General features: G+C 35.8%; 1 protein-coding gene and 1 long non-coding RNA gene across 6 annotated transcripts in view; one reads left to right on the forward strand and one right to left on the reverse strand.

The window, feature by feature from the left end:
- LOC112962537 overlaps positions 1 to 8,973 on the reverse strand; it is a 211,132-nt gene extending 202,159 nt beyond the window's left edge. For all 5 annotated transcript variants that reach the window (XR_003252345.1, XR_003252344.1, XR_003252347.1 and 2 more), the window contains exons 1-2: positions 8,551 to 8,973; positions 7,555 to 7,620 (exon numbers count right to left, since the gene is read on the reverse strand). This is a non-coding gene — a long non-coding RNA (uncharacterized LOC112962537). The remainder of the gene's footprint in view (positions 1 to 7,554; positions 7,621 to 8,550) is intronic.
- The window catches only part of N4BP1 (NEDD4 binding protein 1), a 20,779-nt gene continuing 20,688 nt past the window's right edge, over positions 8,925 to 9,015 (forward strand). The window contains exon 1 of the mRNA XM_026058787.1: positions 8,925 to 8,930. The gene's annotated coding sequence lies outside the window, so the exon portion shown is untranslated. The remainder of the gene's footprint in view (positions 8,931 to 9,015) is intronic.

Here is a 9,015-nt window from a genome sequence, read left to right on the forward strand (position 1 = left end):
TAAATTCTATTCTTCAATTAGAAAACAAAAAGCAATGTAAACATATTTAATGCAAATTAAAAATCAAAGCTTTAAAATAAAGAAGGTAAAAGAAACTGCTACAGTTACTATTCAAAAACAAAAAGAGGTTTTATAAATAATGGGTACATATACTTTATAAGTGAACAACACTGGCCACAAAAAACCATCTTTTTACATGCTTCTAATTGTTAAATCATCTTTAAATTTTCTTTAAATTTTAATTTTAAAATGCTTTCCTGATCACAGTTACACAGCAAGAAAATACTACCAATAGGAGTACCTCACTTGCTTTGCTTCCACATTTCGTAAAGATTTTCCACATTTAGACCTTCCAGGGTTTATATTTAYTGGTTTGAAATCTACATGAAGGACAGAATGTTCTATGAATTACAAAAATTGACTAACACATCAAACTTAAAAAAAAATGTTTGAACTGTTTAAAAGACATAATCAGAGGATAAAGAACTAAGCTCAGACAATAAGTAAATTAGATTTATGTTTTGCATGTAAAGATCACTGATATCAAGTGCTCACTTGCCTCAATTTATCTTAAGCAGAAGTGAGGGTAATAGCACTTACAGAAGAGTCTAGAAATGATAAATTACATCTTATTGTATGAAGTCAAAGGTTAAACTTATTATTGCTCACCACAGGCCAACCTTAACCCCAGGATTAATGCCATAAACAAAAAAGAAAATTCAGTTTGCACACATAATGCAGTGGGATAATGTCTCTGAAGAATTACAAAAGTGAAATGATGCCCCCTACTGCTTGCAGAAAATGTTCCTGTATAAATAGAATCTTTTGGTTCAAAGGGAAATTATCATGTAAAACCAATGAGCATGTATTTTCAAACTAAGCAGTGCTCATTAGCATGACATATGCCAAGGACAATTTATTTCTTCTCTTCCTTTTAATTAAAATATATGAAGAGCAATGCCTTGCAGAGGAAATTCTCAGAAATGTAAACAGCTAGAGTGAATGTAAAAACTAAGTTTCTCAGAAGTTATGTATTTAGGGAAAGAAGGCATGAAGATTTAATTCCAGTATTTTTTCTTGATGTATTTCTGAATACATCAAATTTCATATAATAACTTTTATATTGTAATAATGTTTTTTGGATAGTAAGGTTGATAAGATTGATTTTGCTGTCAGCTAGCAAGTTGACACAATTCATTAACAGCTAAGAGACCATATAGTGCCTTTGAGTTGTGGAAGACCACAGTTCAATTCCCAACTCAGCTGTTTAAGTCTGATATAACAGCTATGGTGGTAATAAGTTTCTTGATGGGAAGGAAAGGGGATGGGGTTATGTTTTGAAATACTTTTCAGGGAAAGAGAAAGTTCAAATACTAAGAACTAATACCCAAGCCTCTTCTACATTTGTTCCCCTTTAAATCCACAATAGACCCAATGATATCAATACACTTAACTCCTGATTTACATCAGTGTAAGGGAAAAAATAAGCCCCAAATTCTTAAAGATATTTGGACAGATAGAACTTCACTATTTCAAAGTTAGTTAGTTATCTAAACACTCACTGGGCACATTACCGTCTTTGACAATCTGATCTCCAGCATTGTTGAGACAGCTGTTAAAAATACAAAATCTTAAAATTGCTATCACTTATCCTTGTTCATGGTTTGCTGAGTGAATAGGCTACAGTCCAGAAGTGTTTATGGGAGAAAACTAAACAAAATTAAAACAGTAATGTTCATTGACTAACACAAATAGACTGAGTCAGATACTATTCAGTTGGCATACTTTTTTACTATAAATTCCTATTTTCCTACAAATCCTACCATTTGTTTTGATGTTATTTAAATAATACCACCATCACCTTACATTGGTAATTTTCAACTCAAAGCATGATGAAACACTTATACCAGAGGACCAGATTTTATCTGGTTCTTACATAGATGCTTCTACTGTTGAGTGCAAGAAAACCAAAAACCTTCCTATTCTTTAGCAGACCATAAGAATGATGTGAAATTGCAGCACCTGTATTTTGCATAGAGCCATTTCTGCTCATTTATGGGAACTTTACACAAGCAATAGGATAAAAAGCATCCCTTTCTTCCCTAGCCATTCTTCTCCACTTGAGACTAAGACAGCAAAGCAAATCAAGCAAAGGAGTTTAACAGCAGACACTGCAGGTAGGATGGAACATATGAGACACTGAGAAGCTCATATAACCACTATGTAACAGCTTAAGGCATGAGAAAACATACCGCCACCCACTGAGACTGAAATATGAGCTTTGATGTTAATAAGCAGAATGATAATCATTATTTATAAAAATTGTGCTAGGTGCTTTATATATAGAGATAAAATAAACCCAAGTTACAGTAAAGGCTCACAGAGACACTACATCTAATGGAGAACATTCATAATTTCCTGAAAAATCCCAGATGATCTTTAATGAACACAAGCAATTAAAACTTCTCATCTTTAAAATGTCATTCTTGCCACCTTGCCAAAGTTTTATAATAGACTCCAGTGGTGACATCAATGTGCATCTGCTCAACCACAGGAACAGGGCCATAGAGGAGAAAATGTCATTGCTAACTACAGATAAATGAACACGTCTTCTGAGCCTGAAATTTTCTTGATGGTTTACCCTTTAAACAGTAGCTAGATGCAAGACCAGTGCAGCTATGAGGTTTAACAAAATAACTATTCTATTCAAGCCTGAAAGATAAGATTGTATCTCATAACCGTACATACCACGTCTCCTTAAGAGTATAATTTTCTAAAATAAACTCAGAAATCAGATTTTGTCCCAGCTTAAAAAATTTGTTCTTTTGACATTTTGTTGCAAAAAGTTAGACTTCAATAGCACTAGCTGAATAACATTGGTTCAAGAGATTGCAATGTAACTATTCCCTCTAAATCCTCATTCAATATAAATCACTACAGGTTAACTGAACTCAGAAGTATAGTTTTAAATAAATATAAATTGTTTTAAGTCACAGAGGATGATTTTAAACTACTAAACAATAGGCACTGACCAGGCAGGGAATTTCAAAAATTCATATTTTAGTACCACGGCAAAATTGCATTTAACAGTGTTCAAAAACAGATCAAATGCAGTTGTTGACAGTCCTGACTTCTTACATTTCTACATTTATGACAAAACTGTGCTGTTTTAGGATTTAGTAGACTGGAGATGACTGCAGACTGACATGACACCAGTATGAAAGAGCAGATAGCATAACTCATAGAAGTTCAGGTTTCATCTTTCATATAAAGCAAGTTACCTCCAAGTTATTTTTCCTTGACTTTGATCCTGGAGTCTTTTATATCAGAAAACAAAACTTACAGCTGACTTCCATATTACTTCTAGTGGGAGAGGCTGAAATGGGATCGTATCTTTCTGAAAATGTTTTCTTATTCTTTCACCACTTTGAAAGCAAGCACGTACAGTAAGGCATTCTATTTCTCTAAATATGCTTTTCCAAATGTTAAAGGGTTAGAGCAATCTCCAGAGGTCTCTGTCTAGAAAAAGCCCTCCATTGATATTTAATTGAACTGTCTTTGCTCTGAGACACACAGGAAAATACACCGGAGTCAAATGTAAATACATCATTCTTTTTATGGTAAAAAAAAAAAAAAGCCAGTTTAATTTGCTTTTGATTGTGCTTTCACCACTACTGCAGAAATGTAGCATGTCCAGTTGCTGTAGATAAGCCAAATTCACTTGACATTGGTGGAAATATTTTGATTTATATCCCACTTATTTTGGTACAATTATATTGGACTCTATTCTCACAGAAAGTCTGTAAGCCTGATTCTTGATTGCATTGTTTTCATATAGATCTCTGAAAGAGGATTATCATTTACCATGTAAATATATCAGAAACTTTTTACACACACTTTGTCCAAGCCAAAGTGATTGTACAGAGTGAAATGCAGTGAAAGTCTAGCTTGGAGGATTGTCTGTACATAAAAGTTGAAAATAACACAGTATATTCAAAGAAAAATATACTCTTTAACTGAAGAAAAAAAATATATGTTCTGTACAAGAAAATGTAAGCCAAACATTATCACTCTTTTTCAGACATTAAAATAAAATTAAAATTTAGGACCAGATTCTGGAAACCCATACTCACTAAAGTAACCAGCACCCACGCAAAAGTCCAACCAATAGGAAAAACTTTACCCACTGATATATTATACTGAAGAGCTAGACAGGTATTTCTTTTTATACCTGTAATGTTAACTTATGATCTAAAAGCCTTAGATGACAAGTCATTCAATTCATTTTCCATTCTTGTTTTGTTACTACTTAGTTTTTRGTATTTAATTTAATTAGGACTTTTACAATTCTATCTGTGTTTTTGGAATATACATGATTGTCCATACCAGTTTCATATGTCCCCAAAATATTACCCAATTTCACAACCCTTTACTCATACAAATGAAAAATGTTTAGTCAGTTTAGCAGTCCAAGTCAATAGAACCATATATAAAAATAAATAATATACATTTCTATAAGTCTTAACCTTATAGCAGTTAAATTTTGTGTAAAGCTATCTGTAAACTGTTATGATTCAGACATGGTAGCTTTTACACCTATTCTCATCTTAGCTTGCACACATATAAATAGCAAAACAAAATGCAAATCACCTGCAGCTAGGCTTACTACATGCTAGGGCTCTTTAAAGCCTTGAAGAGCCATCAAAAGCACATCTTTCAAGCTTATTGCACCCTTTATACTTTGCACTTATTGGTGCCACTTTCCACCAACTCCTTTATACTGGAGTAAACTTCCCAGATCAGCAGAAATGAGCTGTAAGGTCATATTCTATCAGTAGTCAGCAACTAAACAGCTGCAGTACATACAAGAACCTAGCTCAGTAACTATAGTTAGTGCTTTACAAAAGGTATTTACATTCCTGTAGTCATACTAGGAACAGAATTTTAATTTATGAAAGCTTAAAAATAAACCCTTGGGCTTCAAAAGTGATAGAAGATTAATAGTGGTCAGACTTCTAAATCTAGATTTTGATAAACTGTAAGCAAACTACTTTAAAGAGCTTTTAAAATTCCTAGTTACAAGATTAGCAAGATTACTGCTTTCATTAGCATAGTTTCTGAAACTGCAACACACTATACCGCTTTTCAACTAACTTTTAAGATGACAATTAAGCATGTAACACTTGTTTGCACCATTTCAGTTGAAGCTGGAATATCTGCTCCTGAAAGACAGCTGCATCATGGTGACACCCTCTCAAACCCCACTTGCCATTTCTGCAAACAGTTCAACAGTATTCAATACCCTCTCATGATAAATGTTATACTCTTACATTATCATTTGTTTTGTCAGCCATTCAAGTGAAGCTATAATATTTAAAAACACAGCAAGCACAGTGTGGAACCTTCAAAGTGACGCATAATAATACAGATATTTACATTAAAAAACACAAACCTGTCTTCTGGAACATTTCCCAGGCTCACTAACATTTTTTGCCAATACACCTTCAGCTTATTCTAACTAATTAAGAAACTCCACAAACACACTCAAAATGCCTCAAAAACAGATGCAGACTTCATTAATGAAAAAAAGAATTACCCACTTTCAGCAATTGATGTATCTACAACTGCAATATTTTTTCTTTTCCTCCTTTTATAAAAATTCAGTTATTTATAACAGAATATTTTGATAGGAATTTGGAATAAGGAAAGGTAATTATTTCTCCAGTTAAAGGACAGACTCAGTTTCATTAACAGACAGAGATGATTATGGAATCTATACCTTGGATTATTTTTAAAAAGTTGGCCTCTTGATGCTAAAGAAACACATGCAAAGCTTAGAACTACAAGTTCATTAAGATGGCAATATTGCAATAAGCTCTACAAAAGGGAAACCTTCCTGATCACGTGTCACCTGGGCTTCCAGCAAATATAAAGGTCTGTCTCTCTGCAAAACTAAAGACTTGAACAAGGTCTAGAAGCTTGTCTTTACAGAGCACTGTGAAGTTCTTGTGTGCCAAACCACTTCTGGCTTTGCATTTTGTACTTCTGCAAGGAGAAAATTTTAATCGAAGCACATACCATAAATCTCCTAATGAGAGCCTGATATAATCAGAGGTGGTTAAAAGTTTTAGGAAGACAGGAAGACCTGCGAGCTCTACACCTTTTCCTTTCTGAGATATATAGAATATGTTTGAGGTAACACTTTTAGAAAATTGAAGCTACTAATATGAAGCTAATATTTATGTTATGATTGCAAATTAAAGTTTCTGCTATTCAAATTTATGCAAGATACTTTCTATATGCTAGTATTTAGGGTCCCATCCTGCAAGCAATTGAATATATGTTTAAATGTATGTATGAGAATAATCCCAGTGAAGACCATAATACTAATAATGAGGATCAGAGCAATATCTGTAAAGTGCACCATTATAGCCAGCATAGATCACTTTACCAATAGGGATCTGAAAGACAATTATAAGATTCAGTTTCCATGTTGTTTCAACTAGTACAGCTCCTATTTCAAGTATGCAACTCAAGCACAAACATTTCAGGAAAGCCCAGTTTCATAAAAAATTTATGCAACCAATTTTCAAATGTGGAAGTTTTGATAAAAAGCAAGAAGTTGCACAAGGTAGCTGAATCAAGCTATTTTAAAACCTGAATGAAACAGAAACTATTTATGTGTTAGATATTTCTCCAACACTAATACAAATAATGAACAATTTGGCAACAACAGCAATTCACATTCAGGACAATTTGCAAAATGTCCCACTGGTGTTCCAAGCATAAATACAAGAGCAGGCACTGAATGTGACCAATTCCCTCTACCGCCACTGGATAAGCATTGTACTTTCCCTTCCCTAAAGTAAGCCTAGCAGATACAACCAGAGAGTCAGAGACTGAAATTTCTCCTCTGACTAAACAGGGCCCACCACTCAGAAAAAATTACTGTGAATGGTCCCTAGAGTTGAATAGCCTTTCTTCCTTGACAAATACTCTTTGTAAGTAGCCTATTAGTAAATGCAAAAGAACTTCTAATGTTCTCAACCTGGTTCACATTTGGTTTTAATATGTGCTTGTAACAAGAGGCTTACAGTTTGACTTCCAACTTCTCAAAAGGATGGGGAAGATTAATTTTGGGCTGCAGTTTAAAACGGGCACCAAAAAAAAAAAATTGCTGCTACAATCTACATATTTTTTCTAGTCCTGAGTCATAACCATGCAGAGAAAAAGTTCCAACTTGTTTTAACAATTGGCCTATGTTTGTAAACATTAGTATACCTTTTCTATAACACTGATCTTTTCCGCTTACAAAAGCTTCTGTTTTTTTGTCTTGAAAATTTGAATGTGATGTACTGCCTAATCTTAGTAGGCTGGACCGGTCTTAGAGAACCATACAAGCTCACAACAAAGTTACCTTTTGAACAGGGATTACACAGAATACATACAGAATTATACAGATTACAATAAATTCAGTCTCAAGACCAGCTAAAACACACCACAAGGAAATGGTGGTGTTGAGCACCAAGCACAGTATACAGCACCAAGCATTACCTGCTTTAATTAGAAAGCAGTAAGTTTTCAGTTATCGCATTTCAACAGGCAGCGTTGACTTGACAGCTAGAAATAAAAGCATTTTTTCAGATTTTTAATGATACTTTGTTTAATGATACCCTTTCTTGGTTACCATTTCATTTGTGATTAATAGTGACTACAGTGCATCAATGGCTGCAGTGGCTACATCTTAACAGTTGATGGCACCAATCACTTCAAGAAATTGCTTAGGTAAAGGCTAGATTACATTCCAAATGTGAGTGTTACAGAATACCGATGGTAAAGCAAAACACAAATGTCTAAACTACACCTAAAGGGATTTCTTTCTGGAAGGGTTTCATCTTAGGAGAATAGAGTATCTTTCTCAAATTATGATACCCAATGTACTCAAAAATGTAACTTTTCAAATTCAGATAGCACAAACTAAATATCCGGATGTAAGCATGTAGTGTGATTTTGGGAAGTGCTAAGAACTGCAAACTCTCATTTGCTTCCAAAGTTTATAAATATGGACACAGATGACTTTATAAAAATGAGATTTTAGGGCTTTTATATTAATCCTTTCTCGGTGTAATGTCTCAGTAGATTAAAACACCCAAATGCATATATTTAGATACACTATCATAAAACATTCATCTTCCCTTAGGAGGCAATACTTAATGCAAAGCTTCTAAAAATTAATTTCACAGAGATGTTAAAGGCAGGGACAACACAAGGGGGATTCAAACAGCCTAGGGGGAGCTTGGATATTTACCAGGGTCAGGAAGAGATGAAAAAGCTTGAAATATTTACTCCTTTGTGCAAGTTATTCAGAATTGTCAACTCTARGTATTCAGAAGTCTACTAACGTTCTACAACTACTTTTAAAGAATTAAGTTTACTCTCCACACTTCATTTTAAGAAAAAAAATGTGACCTCTGTTTTCTGAGCTATCAGAGCTGAGGAGCTGAGGGGGATATACTTTCCTACCCTACAACCACGAAGGATAAAACTTACATTTCTTTTTAAACGAAATCCAAGTCGATGGGGCCAGAAGGTGGCTCTGGCAACTGGGTCTTAACACAAAACCTCTGGGCTGTGAAATCGAGGATGAGAGAGGAAGGCTTCTGCCCTAGCCGGCGGGCGGGAGCCTGCCTCCAGGGCAGGGAGAGCGCGGTTGTGCGAGCACTGCGCCCGGGGCTRACGGTCGCGGGGGCGCGAGGGGGAGGGGCGCGCGAGGAGGGGGCCGCGCTGTGGGGAGCCACCGCCCTACTCCCAGGACACCCACGGAACAGCGGCGGCGGCGCCAGGCACTCGCGCCTCTGGGGCGAGAGCCGCGAGGCAGAGGAAGAAGAGGAGGCGCCCGGCTCGGCCTCYAGCACTGCCCGCGCTCCGCGGTACGTGCTCTTCCCGTGGCGACGGCGCCAGGGCGGGCGGGGAGCGCTGCCGCCCTTACTAAAGATGGCGCCGAGGCGGGCGCTG

The sequence above is a fragment of the Apteryx rowi genome, unplaced genomic scaffold (genome assembly GCF_003343035.1).
Source record: "Apteryx rowi isolate R43461 unplaced genomic scaffold, aptRow1 scaffold_1, whole genome shotgun sequence".
Taxonomy (NCBI): domain Eukaryota; kingdom Metazoa; phylum Chordata; class Aves; order Apterygiformes; family Apterygidae; genus Apteryx; species Apteryx rowi.